General features: G+C 56.3%; 1 pseudogene across 1 annotated transcript in view; it reads right to left on the bottom strand.

The window, feature by feature from the left end:
- Nucleotides 1–17,978, bottom strand: part of LOC309641343 (rho GTPase-activating protein 8-like) — a 71,235-nt pseudogene that overhangs the window by 25,122 nt on the left and 28,135 nt on the right. The window contains exons 5-9 of the transcript XR_014268578.1: nucleotides 16,866–16,961; nucleotides 12,198–12,329; nucleotides 7,423–7,509; nucleotides 2,698–2,799; nucleotides 1,348–1,459 (exon numbers count right to left, since the gene is read on the bottom strand). The product of XR_014268578.1 is annotated as a rho GTPase-activating protein 8-like (transcript). The remainder of the gene's footprint in view (nucleotides 1–1,347; nucleotides 1,460–2,697; nucleotides 2,800–7,422; nucleotides 7,510–12,197; nucleotides 12,330–16,865; nucleotides 16,962–17,978) is intronic.

The following is a 17,978-nucleotide window of genomic DNA, read 5'->3' on the forward strand; positions in this document are numbered from 1 at the left end:
TACTGAGCCTGCTCTCTAGAGCCCATGTGCTGCAACTACTGAAGCCCATGTGCCTAGAGCCCATGCTCCACAACAAGAGAAGCCACCACAATGAGAATCCCGTGCACCGCAACGAAGAGTAGGCCCCGCTCGCCGCAACTAGAGAAAGCCCGCACGCAGCATCAAAGACCCAGTGCAGCCAAAAAAAAAAAAAAAACCAACATGGGTCTTAAAGATCATCAGATTTTTTTATGTAGAAACAGGTCACATGCAAGTTTCTAACAAGAAACTACTAACAAATGAAATTGAACATACACCTCTCCGGGATGCACCACCCTCCAGGCCCTGTACATCGTGTAGCTCAGACCCAAGTGCCCAACGGTGGTTGTATGGTTAAAACAACCCCTTCATCTTCCATCATTTCAGGTGCCTCAGCACCTGGCCTGGTGCCAGAAGCAGAGAATAGGAGGAGGACAAGGGGCTCGCTGCTGAGCAGGGAAACAGCCGGAGGGAAGCCCCACAGCAGCCTGCTCAGATCCGGGTTGCGATAGAGGGGGGCCCTGTATGCAGTCTAGAGCATCAGGGAAGGCTTCCTGGAGGAGGTGAGATGAGTCTTAAAAGAGACAAAGTTAGCGTGGACAGTTGGCCCAGAATCGTTTCCAAGGAGTGAAGATTAAAGATCACATCATCCAACTTGCTGATTTTAGAAATAAGGAAACAAGCTGAGAGGGGGAGTGAGTTCAAGGTCATGTGGCCTAATAAGGGTAAGATCAAGCAGGAAGGGTAGGACACACCGTGGTAACAAGAGTCCCTAAATCCCGGCAGCTGAACCCCATAGAAGTTCACCCCTCACTCGTGCCCTCCCGCAGTGTGGGTGTCAGCGGGAGGCACTCTGTGGTCACACAGGGACGCAGGCCAGCGAGGCACCATCTCCACCTGGCTTCCGTCACCACGAGAGGCAAACTATGAACTGGCCCCTGAAGCTCCCTCCAGGACGTGACCCGCCCTGCGGCCACTCCTGTCTCCTTGGCCAGAGTAAAGCACGTGGCCACACTTCACGTGGAAGGTGGTGGGAGGTGTCCCAGCGTGGCCTGGGGGTCGGGGGCCAGAACCGCCCAGTGAGCAGTGGTGACGAAAGCTGGGCCGAAGACCCCAGGCCCCCGGTCCCCTCTCTGCCCACGGCTGGGTCCTCTGCACACAGACACACACAGCGGCTGGCACTCTGGCCTCAGTGACAAGCTCACACTTCAGTTTTCCTGCAGGGTTAAGCTCGGATGCAGAGGCCAAGGTCTGGAGAGAACTCCCCGGCACACGGAAGCATCCCACCCTCCCAGGAAACAAGGGCAGACCACGTGGAGGCGCACTTACTATCGCAGACTGACGCCAAACTGCTGGGTGGGCAGAGGGGGCCGCGGCAGGGGGCGTCTTTGTGGGAGGGGGCAGCCTGCCCGCATGCAGGTTCCGAAGCTCCTCGTCGTATCTGTGGACACAGCGGAAGCACAGCTGTCACCCTGCAGGGGAGAAGCCTCGGGCCACAAGGGGCCGCCTCCAGGTGCTGTTGGGGGCAGATGCCCCACAAAGGTCTGCAGGATACCTGAGTGTCCCGTCCTTCTGGGCCCACATGCCTTATGGCTGTCTTGCACATGCACACACAGGAACACACACAAGCCAGCAAGGGTCATCCAACCTCTGTCAAATGTCCAGGCTCTCCTACCAGCCCCTGGCCAATACTTCACCCACGTGTCTACGCAAGAGCTTCCCTCTGCAGGAAACACCTTTCCCTGGACTCTCGATCTAGCCAACAGTCCCTTTGAAACTCACTTCAGAAGTCACCTCCTCATGGAAGCCTTCCCTGATATCCCCTCTTCACCAGTCCCCTCCCTAGCTGGGTTCAGCCCCTCTTTCGGCTCCTACTGTCACCGACTCGTGGCCCCACTCCCTGCGAGCGTCCTGTGGGCAGACACACTCCCTACACGGCTCTAATACCCCCAGCGCCTGTGACTTGGTGCCCAGAGGGAGCGCGACACCTCCACTCCCCCTGCGGGGCTGCCGGCCTCACCTGCATGCAGCTTGGCGAGGGCCCTGCTCCCTCAGTGGAGCCCCCAGAGAGGGTGGTGGAAAGGGCAGAGTGTGCTCAGGCAGGGCTCAGAGACTGAGCTCCACCCGGAGCTAACGGTGGGCCCGGGACCGACCACACGCCTTCCTGGGCTCCCTCCGCCCCCCTGACGCCCTGTCCAAGGGGGGACCACTGCTGTATAAAACAAAGCAGCAGACACATTAACTAGGCTTCTAGCCGGAAGCACCAGGTGGGCTGTCCTCCAGAACACCTGCAATGGGCCTGGGAACATTTCATGCTGTCCACGGTGTCATCCACACACCCGAGAAATCCCCCCCGTTCTCTGCTCCAAAGCAAGAATGGTAAACACCAAGGCAGCAAACAGCAGTTACCACCGTGGCTGATTTTTTGTTGTTAATCAGTCTTGCAGTGGTGGGTGAGAAAAGCATCTTATCCGTGTACACAACCATCCTCAGCCTCGATTCTCTGAGTCAGCAGTTAGCATCTTTTACTGCGAATCTTTGTTGAGGCCGCAGGTTTCGGAACCAGATCTGGCCGGGCACACGTCTGAAAATTAAGCCTTCAGCTTTAACGGGATGGGACGGAGGCCCAAGGAAGCTCGAGGGCGTAGCCCACGCCTCCCAGGACAGGGTCTCACTCACTGCAGGACCTCCCGGGGGGGATGATCAGCTGGTCGTATTTGAGGTGTTCACGGAGCTCACTCAGATAGTTGAAATAGGTGACTTTTTCCCCCAAACTTGTGACTAAAAAAAACAGAAGCAAGAGAATAAAAAAAATGATTAGATGGCAGGAAAGAGGCCCGGGGGCCCGGGGGGAGGGGGCTGGCAGCAGGAGCCCTGGAAGAACAGTGCAGGCATTTCTCATATTAAGGGAACATAAATGCTGACACAGCCTAAACCCAGAACATAATGGAAGCAGCGCACGTCTGCAGATGTTCCGCTTTCATGAGATCTCGGATGCATCAAACACTCTTGAGAATCTCATCTGCATAAAAATAAATATCTGCCTCCAGTCTGAATGGCCGTGAATTTGCACAGATGTAGGAGAGCGCAGAGCCGGGAAGCCCTGTGCCCACGGCTCCCGGAGGGGCACGCAGAGGGGCTTGCGGGGCCCGGTTTCTGGGGTCGGCAGTGGCTTCACTTTTGAACATCTCTCTGCGAGGGTGGAGTCACATCTTCATGACTGTGGGGACCAAGCAAGACACCCTCTGATTTCTCTCCAGGACGGTCACCCTGGGGCCCACGAAGGAGCGCAAGGCAGGCAAGTCCTGGCCGAATCCACTCACATCCCCTTGAAAGCAGGGGTTCTCCTACACAAGTAGTGAGACTATTTCCATACACTGGTCCACTATCTGACACCTGGTAGACATCACGGCCCGGGACGATTACTAGTAAGGAGCCTCAGTTTCCCCAGCTGCAAAGTGGGGAGAAGAACAGGAGGCTCAGCTGGGTGAGAAGTTCGACGCCAGGCCCAGCCTGCGACTCGTAAACGACCACCACCTGACTGCTCCGCTGTTTACAGCTTCACTGACATATCACTGACACACACGCAGCTGGATGTATTTCATGTGCACCATTCGATGAGTTTGGACGCGTGCGTACACTGTGATACCATCGCCACCACCAGGTAACAGGCATAACCATAGCCTCTAAAGGTTTCCTTGTGCCCCTTTGCTGTATGTGCATGCGTGCGTGCGTGCGTGCGTGTGTGTGTGTGGTAAGAACACGACACGAGATGCGCCCTCTCCAGGACGTCTCGAGTGCGTGACGCCGCGTCGTCAGTCCAGGCTCTCCGCTGCTCTGCAGGTTCTCTAGAACCTCTTCACCTCACGTAACCAAAACAGGTGTCTTGTCTCAGACCCGCTGGAGCCCAGAGCCCACGGGAGGCCGAACCGCGGGCACCGGCTCCCCCTAGTGGCTGAGGGGGAGTCAGACCGGGTGCCCAGGCCCCTAGCCACCAGCACTGACAGAGGGGGCCTGGCATGAGCCGGCTGCGGGGACAGAGGGGTCGCCTTTAGAGCTGCAGGGAAGCCCCTCGTGCAAACTCCCGCCCACACAGGAGCCCCCTTCAGCTTTCTCTCTGCGTTTCTGCCTGTTTCCCCTCCGACCCCAAGCCAGCCAGGCATTTGCTGGACACCGGGTTCTGCAGATGCAGGCAGGGCCGCCTTCCTGCCTCTCACGCCCAGAGAAGGGCCTCTTCGCAGCCCATCCAGGAGATCCCAATGCGGGTGTGCGGTGGAATCGTCAGCCCCTCCTCCAGAGGGTCTGTGTCAGGCGACAGGTGGGCAGTGGAGAGCCACTGGGCTCGTCCACTTCTTCTTCCACTGTCAATGAAGGACTCCAGGGCTCAGGTGGGGAGCCACGTGACAGCCAACAGGCAGGGGAGTCCCAGGACCCCCAACCCTGATCCCTGCAGTCCCCTCATGGCAGGATAAGAGGGAGAACCACCCAGGCTTCAGTTGGAATGCCAGCCAAGCCCTGACTTGCTGTGTGACCTCAGGCAAACTCCTTAACCTCTCTGAGCATCAATCTCCTCTCCTTTGGAAGAGGGAAAATACAGCCGACTTCATAGGATTGTTTTGGGGGTGTCTGGCACATAAGGTACATTAATTAATCACAGATATTGTAATTAATACTGTAATTAATCACAAAAAGATAATAAAAATTTTTTAAAACAACACTAGCAGCTAACAGTGAACATCTGCCATCAGGCCCTGCTCTAAACATTCCACGTGTAGTAAGTCAGTGAACTGTTACAGGGATAAAGTGACTTAAGTGGCATCGTCAGCCACAAGGGGAAACCAAGGCAGAGAGAGGTGGCATCTATTGCCCAGGGCAACGGATGGTCGAGGGCAGCCCACAGGCAAGCCCGGGAGGCCTGGTTCCAGACCCACCATGTCACCTAGGCTGCCACACTGCAACACAGCAAAAGGCAGCTGGTTTTTTCCCCAAGAACTTTACAGGTTTCTAGGAAACTTGGAGCTTTTCTAAGGTGAATAACAGCTCCAGTAAACAGGAGAACATCTGAGCTATCTTCTTGGGCAGCAGGGTAACCAGGACTGGCTTTCTCGCTTTGTCCGCTACGGCACCAGTGTGCTGGTCCTGGTTAAACTAAACAGAAGAACAGAAGTCCACCTTCCCAGCAGGTGTGTGTCTGCAGCGCAGGCACCCGGGTGGGAAAGCGGGCAGGGAATTCTAGTGAAATGAAACGAGCTCTCTGGCCACAAAAATCGCTCCCCGTGTTAAACGGGAGCTGACTTAAGTCCGCCGTTCCAGGAATTCTCCGAGTGGAGCCTGTAGATCCCAGAATCGCGTGACCCTCTCTTGGGACCACGCGGCCAGGCTTTCTGGGATAAGGAAGGGCTCAGACCCCTGGCGGGGCAGCCCTCGGACCTCGACTGCACCACCTCCTAAGAAGCTTCAGTTCCAGAAGGAGATCGGACTTAAGCCTTCCACGGCTTCCCGATCTGGCCTGAGGGTTGCAGCAGGATTTATTAACAGGAAGAGCATCTCAGAGCTCCCCAGAAGCCCTTCCTCAAAGCAGGGATTCTGCGTAGCCTGGAAAATACACACCTGCTCGCATGGGCAGGGCTCAGGAGTCTGCATGTTGAAGGGGGCAGTGGGGGGCACGGGGTTCCTCTGGTAAGTCCCTGCTCCAGTCCCAGAGCTGGCCCAGAGAGCGGAGGGGGCTCGGGAGGCAGCTTCGGGCCCTGGACAGCGATCTGGGGTCACAGAGGGGTGTGTGCGCACATGTGAGCGCGGGTACGTGTGTACTCGCTCGCTAAGTGAGAAGCGAGTGGGTCGATGAGACACTGAGCGGTGCCAGAGTACGAATGCTGCGAGGGTGGCCCGCGGAGAGGCCAGGTGCATGAGGGTCCTGTGGCCACTGTAACAATCACAAACCTAACAGCTTAAAACGACACAAACTTATCCTACAGGCTTGGGGGTCAGAACTCCAACACAGGTCTCACCTGAGTGTCCCAACCTCCCTCGTGCCCCCCTGGGGCCTCCTGCACTGGGAGCCCCTCCCTCTGGCAGGCACAGGGCCGGAGCCGCTGTGTGAAAACTGCGTCTGTGGGCCTCGTTATCATGGCGTGGTGACGTGCAAACGGTTTGTGCCAGGTGCATACAGTCAAAATGGAGGGAAAAGGGACTTCCCTGGTGGCGCAGTGGTTAAGAATCCGCCTGCCGATGCAGGGAACACGGGTTCGAGCCCTGGCCCGGGAAGATCCCACATGCCGTGGATCAACTAAGCCCGTGTGCCACAACTACTGAGCCTGCGCTCTAGAGCTCACGAGCCACAACTACTGAGCCCACGTGCCACAACTACTGAAGCCCATGCGCCTAGAGCCCGTGCTCCCCAACAGGAGAAGCCACCGCAATGAGAAGCCCGCGCACAGCAACGAAGAGTAACCCCCACTCGCTGCAACTAGAGAAAGCCCGCGCACAGCAATGAAGACCCAACACAACCAAAAAAAAAAAATACATAAATAAATTTATAAAAAAAAAAAAATGGAGGGAAAGAGGAGGTGCCCTGTGGCCCTGGCAGAGCCCCTGTGGCCTCACCACCCCCGCCTCTGCTTCCTGACTCTGAGGAAGAAATCGTCCCGAGGCAAGAGTCAGGATGCGAAGGAGGCAGATTGAAGCCACGGCTCGGGATTTCTGTCAGGCGTGTGTGGGAAGGGCCGACTCAGCGGGCCTGCGCTGCCCAAACTCGCTCGTCTCAAAGAGAGGACGACCCCTGACCAGCTCCTGGGAGGTGACCCTTATGCCCTTGGGATGTCCTGGCTGATGACAGCATCTCTGTACCTGGGCCTGGGGTTGTTTGTGCCAATGTGATTTATGGCGGGGCCCTGGGCCACACTGTAGCCGTCTAAGTGATGGGACACAGGGCTCAGGCCGGCTTCCGGGGTGAGAGACGCACGTCGTGGCCAGGGGACTGAGCTGGCCTGCGCGATCCCCCCCGGCCCCCCGCAGAAGACGGGGAGCAGCGGGGAACAGGGCCCGGGCTGCCCGCACGCCACCACGTGCCTTTCCCAGATTCTACCCGGATCCTGTCTCTGTAAAGGCCAGAACTGTGAGTGGGACAGCTTTCCCGAGTTCTGGGAGTCCTCGTGGGGAGCCCCTGAACCGGAGGGTGGTCTCAGGACCCCCGACACAGGTGCATACACAACGTGGGTGCTCAGGCCGTGGGGGGATTTAAAATACCAGGCGCAGGAGCCGGTGCTCCTGTCCATGACCATCAGCCCTGCGACCCGCCATAGCCACGGGGTAGGCGGGTACCCAGAGACAGAACCCCCCCAGTGCCCGGACGGGGAAGGCCATTCCCCGCCCCCCGGCCAGATCCCCACGGAGAGCGGCCCGTACCTGATGAGGGGTTTGAGGATGTCCCACAGGACTTTGATGAAGTTGGTGGGCTGCACGACACAGAGGGCCTTCAAGTTCTTTTTGTACCTAAGGTGGGAGAGTGAGATGGTTTCAGAGCAAGAAGACACAGACACACCCTGAGCTGAATAACCGCAAAGCCGTGGCCTCAACAGTGAGTCTCAGAAACTTCCGTTTCTTGACAGCCAGTTTAAGGACGTGGAACCAAAAACAGAAGGAGAAAATCAGGACCCCATGCCCGCCACTGGCAGTGTGCACACAGCACTTTACAGTTTGCAAAGTGTGCTGAGCCCCCACTGACAGGCGCTCATGCTGGGGCTGGGGGCAGGGACCAACTCAGCGGCAACCTGGCAACAGTCCCTCCTCTGCTGGGAATTGACCCCGGGCGAGAGTGGAGCCACGGCCAAACCCCCGCCACGCGACAGCACTAGGCAGCCACTTCAACAAGTCCCATCTTAGCTTGCTTCCCTCCGTCCTTCCTGAATAATTGAGTCCAGAGCCATCAGGCCAAGCCAAGTAGGCTGGCATCCACCAGGGCAGGAGGGAGGCAGTGGGCACGTTGGGGCCTGCTAGGGCCAGCAGGGGGCCGGTGGCCTGGCAGGGAGGGAGTCCTTGTCCAAGGAGGGCGGAGGGCGTCCACACTGGGGTCAGCCAGGGACACCCTCAAGCCAGCCCTTCCCACTTACAAGAGCCGACTGTCAGAATTCCAGCAATCTGGGGAGCCAGTTGTGAAAAACAGCCGTCATTCAATAATATCAACTTATGGGACTTCCCTGGTGGCGCAGTGGTTAAGAATCCACCTGCCAATGCAGGGGACACAGGTTTGAGCCCTGGCCTGGGAAGATTCCACATGCCGTGGGGCAACTAAGCCCGTGCGCCACGACTACTGAAGCCTGCACGCCTACAGCCCGTGCTCTGCAACAAGAGAGGCCACCGCAGTGAGAAGCCCACACACCGCAATGAAGAGTAGCCCCTGCTCGCTGCAACTTGAGAAAGCCCGCACGCAGCAGCGAAGACCCAACGCAGCCAAAAATAAATAAATAAATACATTTATAAAAAAATAATATCAACTTACAATTAAGTAAATCATATTGAACACAAAGGTCATAAATGTTCCAACCTCATCAATTCCTGACTGTCATTTCCTGACTATATTTACTACTCCCTGTGCCCCTGAGCTGTTCTGCCTGTTGCATCCAAGGGACGGAAGCCCCCACTAAGGGGATGGCCACCCGTTTCCTGTCAGTCTCTGTCCAGTGGGGTCACGCTGGCTGCTTGGAACTGGCCACAGTGGCAGGAGTGACACCGTGGAAATCTGCAAACGTTACAGATCGGTCTCCCCAACCCCCCAGGAGCTGGTTAGTAAGCCAGACTGGGGAAGGGGGGTGGCAGGGAGTGGCAAAGCCCCAGCGAGAGGCGTCTGGGCCCAGGCAGGGTGAGGACGGTGGTGGCCGAGCACTGGAGCCAGAGGGCTGAGAGGGGACCCAACATTCGCAGCCACGTGTGGGAGCAGGAAGGTGGCGGTGACAGTGGCCTGGCGCGGGCGTCAGCGCAGGGGGCGTGGGCAGGAGCTGTGCGGGCACAGGGCAACCCGAGTGGTGACAGAGCCTCAGTGAGTGAGAGGCGGCCACGCAGATTAGTCAAATGTGGGCCAAGTAAGGGCAGCGGGAGCCAGTCTCTCATGGTCAGAGAAGAGACGTTCCAAATGCAGGAAGGGAGAAAACCAGAACGAGCCCACCCTGCAGGGCAGGACACGAACTAGTATAGATGTCGGTGTGAACGCATAGGTACCAGTAGGAATAGGTAAGTGTGAACATGAAGACCAGTGCTGATGTGTGTGTGTACGTATGTCTATGTATGTATACACACACACCCACGCACACACATGCACACACACACCAACTGTCCACTGACTAGCCTGGGGGCCCTAAGGCCCCGGCAGCAGCTAACACACTGCTTCCAGGGCCAGGTCCCTAGGAGCAACTTCCCCTAAGAGGAACCAGGGCCCCAGAGAAATGGCGGATTCCCAGGCTGGGTGAGGACAATGTAAGATGTGCCTGGAGCATCTCGTTGTTCTAGAAAGTAAAGGAAGCACTCGGAGGGATGGGGACATGTCTGAGGGACACAGGAGCCAGGCTGGAGCCCACTTGGCCAAATCTGAACAATTTGAGCATGAAGATAAATATAGTCATGGATTATAACCCACTGAATAGAATGGGAATCACACGTCCATATTGATATAAATAAACCAGAAGAGAAAGCTCTTCCTTACAGTAAAATGCCAATTAAGAGTCCCAATCACCGTTTGGCACCCATCTCAGTAATACTTAAGCCAAGAAATGGCAATGGAGGCGACAGCTAGCACATAAAACTTTGATGAGGAGCAGGATATTTATATAGTCTCAAAGTATCCCCCAAAGGAATACTAATTAATTACAAAAAAAGAAAAGCTTGTGATTCGGAGGAGGGCAGTTGCAGTGACTTCCGGGTGGTCCAGGGACCCAGAGCACAGCTGCCGCAAAGTCCATCCCTACAGGAAGGTGGCCTCCCTCAGGCGCCACCCATGGCAGGAGCTCCTTAGCAAAGGCGAGCACGCCTGGAAGGGGGTCACGTACGTTCCTGTGTGGATGGTTCTCTCTTAAAGGAGCAACCTGGCAGAACAGTCAATGAGAACAGAAGACGAGAGGTCGACAGCAGAGAGAACAGAAAAGGATGCAGGAAACCCCCCGGGGTGCAGTGATGGTGGATGGAAAATCCTTGCTGTATAAAGCCTATCAAATTCGATTTGGAGCGCCACTTACATACCTTCAGTGATGGGGAACTCACTGCCTCCAGCAGATACTCCACTGTTAGATGGTTTTGAAGCCTAGGATGCCCCTTCTCTTGGCTTCCGTCAAGCCAAGGTCTGTAATCCTACCCCGGCCCCCAGACCACCTTTGAGGGGTGTGGGAGAGACACAGAACAAGTTCACTTCCTTCCATTTGAAAATGTATCTGTTTCAGCTCAAGACAGGGCTACATACACATATCCTTCTGCTGGCAGGCTGAGCTTCTGGAAAGGGCCACCTTGAACATGCCATTTGCTTTTCCTCAAGAACCTTGCTTGGCTCCCCACTGCCTCCCAAACAAAGCCTGGCATCCTTAGCACGCCCCCTACCCCTTGCCGCCTCCCTCCATGGCTCCCCGTATGAATCCTCCAGTCTAGCCCTCCCACCCACAGAGCCTCAGCCCACCTTCCTCTTTCTTGTGTCTGCCACCTAGCAACGGCCTGCCCATCACTCTAGGGGCCACTCAAAGGCTGCCTCTGCCATGCAGCCTCTCTGATTGTCCCAACTGGAAGGCTGGTACTCACTGCTGGCCCCACCTCTCTCCTCCATCCTCCCGTCCAACATTTAACGAGAGGCTGCCACGTGCAGACCCTTTTCCATGTCCAAGGGATGCAGAGATGGGTCAGGAGGTTGCAGCCAGACACAGGAGGCAGACTTGTTCACAAACGCACTGTTTTGCAGGTACATTGTCTGCTCAGGGACAGTGAGGCCGCAGGGGAGGGGCCATTGATTCTCCTGGGACAACCCAGGAAGGCTTCATGGGGGAGGCCAGAGCTGGGGCCTGGTCGTCTCTGACTGCCCCGCAGGGCCAGCACATACAGTGCCAGATACATGACTGCAAAGTGAAGCAACAAAACTTTCCCTATGACAGAGGACAGAAAACCAAGAAATTCCTCTAAAGATTTGATCGACAGTGACAGCAGGACCCGAAAGGCAGTCAGGAGGCAGGGCTTTGGGAAATCAGGCGCTGCCTGCCACTGTTTCACTGACTCAAATGTCTGTTAGGAAGATTTCCCATACAGGTTTGAAACGACTTGGAAAAAGCAAAAGCCAGAGGAATCCAGGATTTCAACATTAATGCCCAGCAGGGCCACCTATTAGCCAAATACACTGCAAAGTTGATTGCCATGCAAGACGTCACTCAGAAAAAACCCCACCAGCTCCAGGCTGTCCCCAGGTGGTGCGGAGCACGGGGTGAGAGAGTAGGAGGGGGGATGGGGTCTCGGCTGGGGTTCCAGCCCTGCTGCACTCCTGCTGAGGGACCTGGGGGAGATACCTGCCGCCTGGGGCCCGTGTATCCTCATCTGTAACACATGTCCACCTCACTGACACGAGACACCAGAAAGCCCCTTGCAAACTGTAAAGTGCTGCGCAGGTGGAAAGGTACTTGAAGGGCAGTGTACTGTTGTATTTCTTTGCCAACAAGTCACTGGGCCAGGGTCAGTGATTTAGGGTACCTGAGCCCAATCCAGCCTGTGCCTGCTTTTGTACAGCCCGCAAGCTGAGAATGGCTTTACATTTTTAATGGTTGAAAAAAATTAAAAGAATAATATTTCATGATATGTGAAAATGACATGACATTCACATTGCAGTGTCCATAAATAAATAGTTCCGCCTATTTGTTTATGTATGGTCTTCGGCTGTTTCCAGACGTTACGGCAGAGTCGAGAGGTTGCGACAGAGACACAGTGGTCCCCAAAGCCAAGACGCTGACTGTCTAGCCCTTTCAGAACGTGTGTGACCATCCTGCCCCAGATGACAACGGTGGACAGAGGCCCCTGGCCCTGAAGGGAGGTCAACCTAACACCCCTCCTGGCCCTCGGTATCCCGCCCTCCCCCACTGCACAGCCGCGACCCCTCCTGTCACCTGAGCCTCCCCCTCACTCGGCCTGCACCCTGATGTCCCCCCCCAAAGCTGGAGGGCACCCACCTCCCATCAAACTCTTTGTAGGCGCTCTGGAGCCAGCCCAGGGACAGCTTGTTCTGGCTGTTCAGCCCATAGTGGAAGTAGACGATGGTGTAATCGCTCTCCACGTACTGGTCCAGAGTGTGCTTCAAATACCTGGGCACAAAGCACAGGATGCAGTTATGAAAATCTCACCATCGCTGAAACCAAATATGCCTTCCCCATAATGGAAACTATGGTCACCCAGTGGGTGCCAGCACCAGGCCATCTGGGGACACGTCCAGGGCAACACTCAGAATCCACATGCGGGGGGGGCCCAGTCCTCATTTCTTAGATGACAACTGAGGCTCAGAGACATTAAGTAACTTACGTAAGGTCACACAGCCAGTGAGTGGATGTGGTAGCCTGAATACGGCCCCCGAAAGACATCCTGGTCAAATTCCCAGAACCCATGAATGTGGCCTTACTTGGAAAAGGGTCTTAGTAGATGTGATTAAGATAAGGATCTGGAGAGGAGGCGTTTATCCTGGATTATACAGGAGGGTGCTAATTGCAATCGCTTGTAACCTGAGAAGATGGCTGTAACGAGGGAAAGTCACGGAGGGGAGACTGCCATGTGAAGACAGAGGCAGAGTACAGAGGGATGCGGCCACCAGCCCGGGAGGGTGAAGGGTGGCCGACAGCCACCAGAAGCTAGAAGGGACAAGGAAGGATCCTCCCCTGGAGGCAGAGCTCCCTCTAGGACTACAGGCCTGAGGACACCTTGCTTTCAGACTCCTGGCCCCCAGGACCGTGGGAGAATAAATTTGGTGTTTCACGCCACCCAGTTTTGGGTAATTTATTATAACGGCCGCAGGAAATTAACACAGAGGATGAACTGGAATTCAAACCCGGGACTAAGTCAGTCCCTCCACCTCAGACTCTCTGCTGTTCTGCTGTATTTCTAGAAGCAAGCGATTCCCTCTTTCCAGATTAGCTAACGTTTTTTATTTTTACTGGAAAGCAGATCCTGGCTCTGCTCAGCTTCTGTCATTTGACCTCACAGGATAAGCTCTACAAATCCAGTGATCGCTTCTCAGGGCTGCAGAGCCCTGCTCCTTCCCGGCCACGCCTACGTGACCCGCTTAAAAAGGCCTCGTCCGGCCACCTGTAGCTGAGCTGCAGAAGGGCCATTCCTGAGCCCATCAGCACTCTGGCTCCCGACCTCCAGCTGGTCCAGCCAAGTTCTCGCATGTCACGTCGCCCGAGTCATTCATTACCTAGAAGCGTGCATCCCATAATTAATCCGGCCTGGCGCTCCAGGAATTCAGGCCTGGCTTCTCCAAGTCTGTGGTGGGACCACAGCTGCCTTCACTGTGAGCTGTGCAAACGCGGCCCGCCGGAGCTCTGGGGTCCACACTGTGGGCTGGTTGCTCGGGCGGACCAGCACCCCCAGAACTGCTTGAGGAGAAGACCCCAGCAGCCTCCGCTGTCTGCCAGCATTCGGCCGCCTGCACGGCCGGGACAGCGCAGTGGGATCTTTTCCTTGCTCAAGAGGATGTCAGCGTCTCCTTAGCTGGTTTGATTTCTAAACAACGTCAGAGTACCCTCCATCCAAAGCACTGACTATGTGACCTGCAGGCCCTTGCATGTATTTACCCATTTATTTAATCCTCACAACAAACTCATGAGGCAGGTACTAACATGCCCATTTTACAGAGGAGTCAGCTGAGGCTGGCAGAGGAGAACCAGTCAGGGGCAGAGCCAGGATCCGAATGGAGCGGCCTGGCTCTGGAGTTCACCCTCTGGCCCACACTGTCCTGCTCCCAGAAAGCCACGTACCCCCCGCCATCATCGGCTTTGATGTAAAAATGATGCGAAGCTGACCTCACGCGGTACGTGGTTTGGGTTCAGTGATGTGGAAGCAACTTCAATGCCCAGACTCACCCGGGCACAGGTCCTTTGGACCAAGCCCTCACGGCACAATTCACTGAGCCCATCCTTCCCCGGACGGAACCCAGATGGAGATTTCTGACTTCACCCAGAGAGTCCTCGAGCCATTGAGAATGCCTCCTCGTTCCTGAAAGGATGGTCACTCTTGCATTTCTCAACTTTTTCAAGAAAGGAGAAATAGGAAGATGTCCTTGCCCGGCTCCCTTTTCCGCACTGGATACGTATGGTAAAAGCAGGCACCTCTCCCCTGCCCCCGGGTTCTGCCCACAACGTGCCGAGTTCTTCTTGGGATCTCAACATGTCTGCATGCGTGCTCAGCATAGGAAGTCATGAACTAAATCACTGGTTGAGCTTCAAGGAGAAGGACTGATGTCTTCACCCATCTCAGAAGTAGGAGCGCACATCTGGCCACAGGAAAGCCACCCACTTGGATGGGGAGAGGGAGGATGATGTCCATGGTGTCACTTTTTCCCCGAAAAGCCATGGAAAAGACTAAGCATTAGGGCTCCTCCTATCACGGCTGAGAAGCCCATAGAGCACCTCTGAGTCAAGCAGAAACAGGTGCTCCTTCCTCCAGGCAGACGCCTTCCAGCGCCGGGTGAGAAGAGACCCGCTTGCTAGGAGCCCTTCATGTCAATGCCCTTGGGCAGTGAACAACCTACACAACTGTTCACAGCGGCCATGCTTACCACTTCCATCTGGTGGTGAAGGTTTCTGAGGCAGGTGCACGGAAAGAGCACAATGTATTAGTTGTTGTCAGAGGTACTTTTTTTTGGATTGAGGTGAAATTCTTAACATTAACCATCCTAAAGCAAACAATTCAGTGACATTTAGTACATTCGCAACATTGTGCAATCACGACCTCCATCCGGTTCCAAAACCTTCTCATTGCCCCAAAGAAAGCCCATACCCATTAGGCAATCATCCCTCCTTCCCTGCCCCGCCACTGCCAGCAACCCCACCTGCTTTCTGTCTGTCAGGGGTACGTCTGTCTTTACAAGAAAACAAATGCTCAACTCATCCCTGGCCCAGCAGTGGTACCCTCGGTGAGAGGTGACCCACAGGTCATGGATTATTTGATGCCGCAAAAGGAATAATCTGGCAACGGAACATGCCCAATCTCAGAGGACCGCAGGATACGAGTTCTCCGGGAGCGGGCATCCTCTGTCCTGTGTGCCCCGTAAACACAGAGAGGCCTGAGAGCAGTGTCAGCTGTTTGGGAGGAGGAGGGGGGTAGCGCCTCCTGGGAGGGCAGCTCACCGGCCGGCCGGGGTAACTGGCTGCCTGGGATTCTGGCTCGCCTCGCGAATTCCTCGGCCAAGCCCATCACGTGGCAGCAGAAGTGGCTAAAGACCGTCTGGGCATCCGCTACCGGCAAGGCTCTTGCTGTCGCCATTCTATCTTCAGCAGCTCTTGGAAGATTCTTTAACAAACGAGGTCGGACGCCTGGGTCAGGGGGATTCTCGTGAAACAAGCAGCCCAAAGGCTTCCAGATGCTCCTATGATCCAACTGTGCCTTTGTTCGCTTTGAGCTGCGGGCCCCAGGCCACGGCCGCTGGGCACCACGCTGTGGGTGGACAAGCGGGGCTTCCACGGTCCAGAGGGAAGCGGGTCTGGAAGCAGCCCTGGCAGAGCCCCCGGCGCTGTGGCCCCCGAGCCGGCCCAGCAGCAGGCGAGTCTGCCCCGGGCCAGCCTTTCCTCCTCTCTGTCCCTCACACGGGGACAGAAACATTTCCAGGGATGCCCGGACATGGGCTGGGGTTAGGCTGCTTGAGTGAAACGCAATCATCACGTCGTCAGGGACCACAGTCCGAGGCCCAGAGCACCCACACGAGCCCCACGGGCGCAAGAATGTCCCAAACGTGGGACACGAGTCCCACGGGCGCCTGGCCTCTGCAGGTAACCTGAGCGAGGGCTCGACCCCCAGCAAGAGCTGCTGGGCAGGAGGGCACTTCGCTTGATTTCAAGCAGCCTCGGTGGCCCTGGACCAGGAGCTGCCCTCCTCCCCAGGCCAAGCTTGTCACCAGACCTGAGGTCGCCTGCTCACCCGGGTGACTCTGGGCTGCAGTCGGGACTTTGCCAGCTCTCAGGACACCCGAGGGACCCGGCCAGGGAGGAGGCCCCGGGAACAGCGTGGCCACACAAGGCGAGCAGACCCAGCAGGGCGGGGCAGGATGGAGGAGGGGTGAGGGCAGCTGAGGCCACCGCAGGGGAGTGGGAGGCGCTGCCTTCTGAGCAGCAGGAAATGAAGCAAGTGCAGAGGGCGGCCTGTGTGGCTTTGAGAGGGAGGCCGTGAGGGAGGGAGCGGGGAGGCCTCAAAGGGCCCTGAGGGAGCTCCCTGGTGGCCTAGTGGTTAAGATGCCAGGCTTTCACTGCCGTGGCCAGGGATTCAATCCCTGGTTGGGGAACTGAGATCCCGCAAGCCGCGTGGCGAGACCAGATAAATAAATTAATTAAAAAATAAAAGGGCCCTGAGTCCAGAGTTCAAGTCTGTGGACCTAAAGCCACCCGAGGCGGGGGGAAGACATCAGTCCTGCGGGTGGGATTGGTGACCTGGCACTGACGTGACATCCGCCTGGGGACCTGCTGGTCAGTCTGTCTGTTAGCCTGTGACCTTGCACATCCGCTCCGTGCTGAGAGTGACGGAGAGGCACCTGCACAGGGAGGGGGACACACACAGGAGTGGGGTGGGGAAGATGGCCTACGGAGGGGGTGTGTGCACGGGGGTGGGGGTGTGGAGGGGGCACAGGGCAGACTTAGCCCAGCAGCCGCCTGTGGTTGAGCTCGCCAGAGGGGGTGCATCCGGCAGCAGCAGAACGCGATGACTCGTCTTCCGAGGCGGTCCTCCCCTGCGGGGCAGACAGCCGTGAGCCCTGGTCCCGGCACCGACACCCAAGGCTGCTGTCTCTTGCCACAGCTGGGGGCGATCCCAAAAAACAGCAGCCTCTGGACCAGCCCACCTGAGCCAAGAGGCACGGGAGGCTGTGGTGAGGTGGTGGCAGCACCGGCCAGACGGGCACCTACTACCTGACGCTCTGGGTACCTTAGCCAAGGTCACCTTCACCACCACCTGCATCCCCAGAGCACACGCTTGCTGCCCGTGCCTGTGGCTCGGATGGCGTCCAGCAATCACTTACCGATTGACGGGAGGACTGGTTATAGGAAGAGTATCAGAACTGGAGAAAATAGAACGGTGCCCCTCCAGAAATGTCCGCGATTCTGAACTCACTTTAACTCACAGTGAACAAGTATTCACAACTGTTCTCAGACATTTACTTCAAATGAGGAGAATGACAGCAGAGCATCCTTACCCCCACCCAGCTCTGAAGGGCGAGTCAAGATCACACCCGTGTGCACACACTCACACGTGCAGACACACACACATCACGTCCCTGGCCAGGACAGCTGTTTGTTATTTATGACACGTTGGCTTCTCCCAGGAGCCTGCAAGCCACTGGAACGTTCAGAATTTGACAGTCGTTTCGGTTTCCAAAGACAGCGGCCTTTTCACAGGTTCCTTGAGAATTCTGGTCATGGTTTCTGTCTGTTTAGAAAGCTCCTGTTGAAAGTGCTGCCCTGGAACCCACACATTTATCTGCTTCCCTTGCCAGATGGGCATTTTCGGGCTCAAAAACCTTCGATGGCTATGCCTGGCAGTACAAAGTGTTTTCCAAACAGTGTTTCTACCATCTTGGGGGCCAGGGCTCCACGGCTCACCTGAGCCTGTGCTCGTCTGCGAGAGGGAAGGGAAAAGGGCGGCTTTGCTTCTGAAGATATGAATTGTTTGTGCAGCTGCTGAAGGAACATGGAATCACATGCCCCTGGGGCTGAAAGGGAAGGCAACAGCCACGTCGAAATGTCGAAAACAGAAAA

The sequence above is a fragment of the Balaenoptera physalus genome (assembly GCF_965194825.1).
Source record: "Balaenoptera physalus genome assembly, chromosome: 13".
NCBI lineage: Eukaryota > Metazoa > Chordata > Mammalia > Artiodactyla > Balaenopteridae > Balaenoptera > Balaenoptera physalus.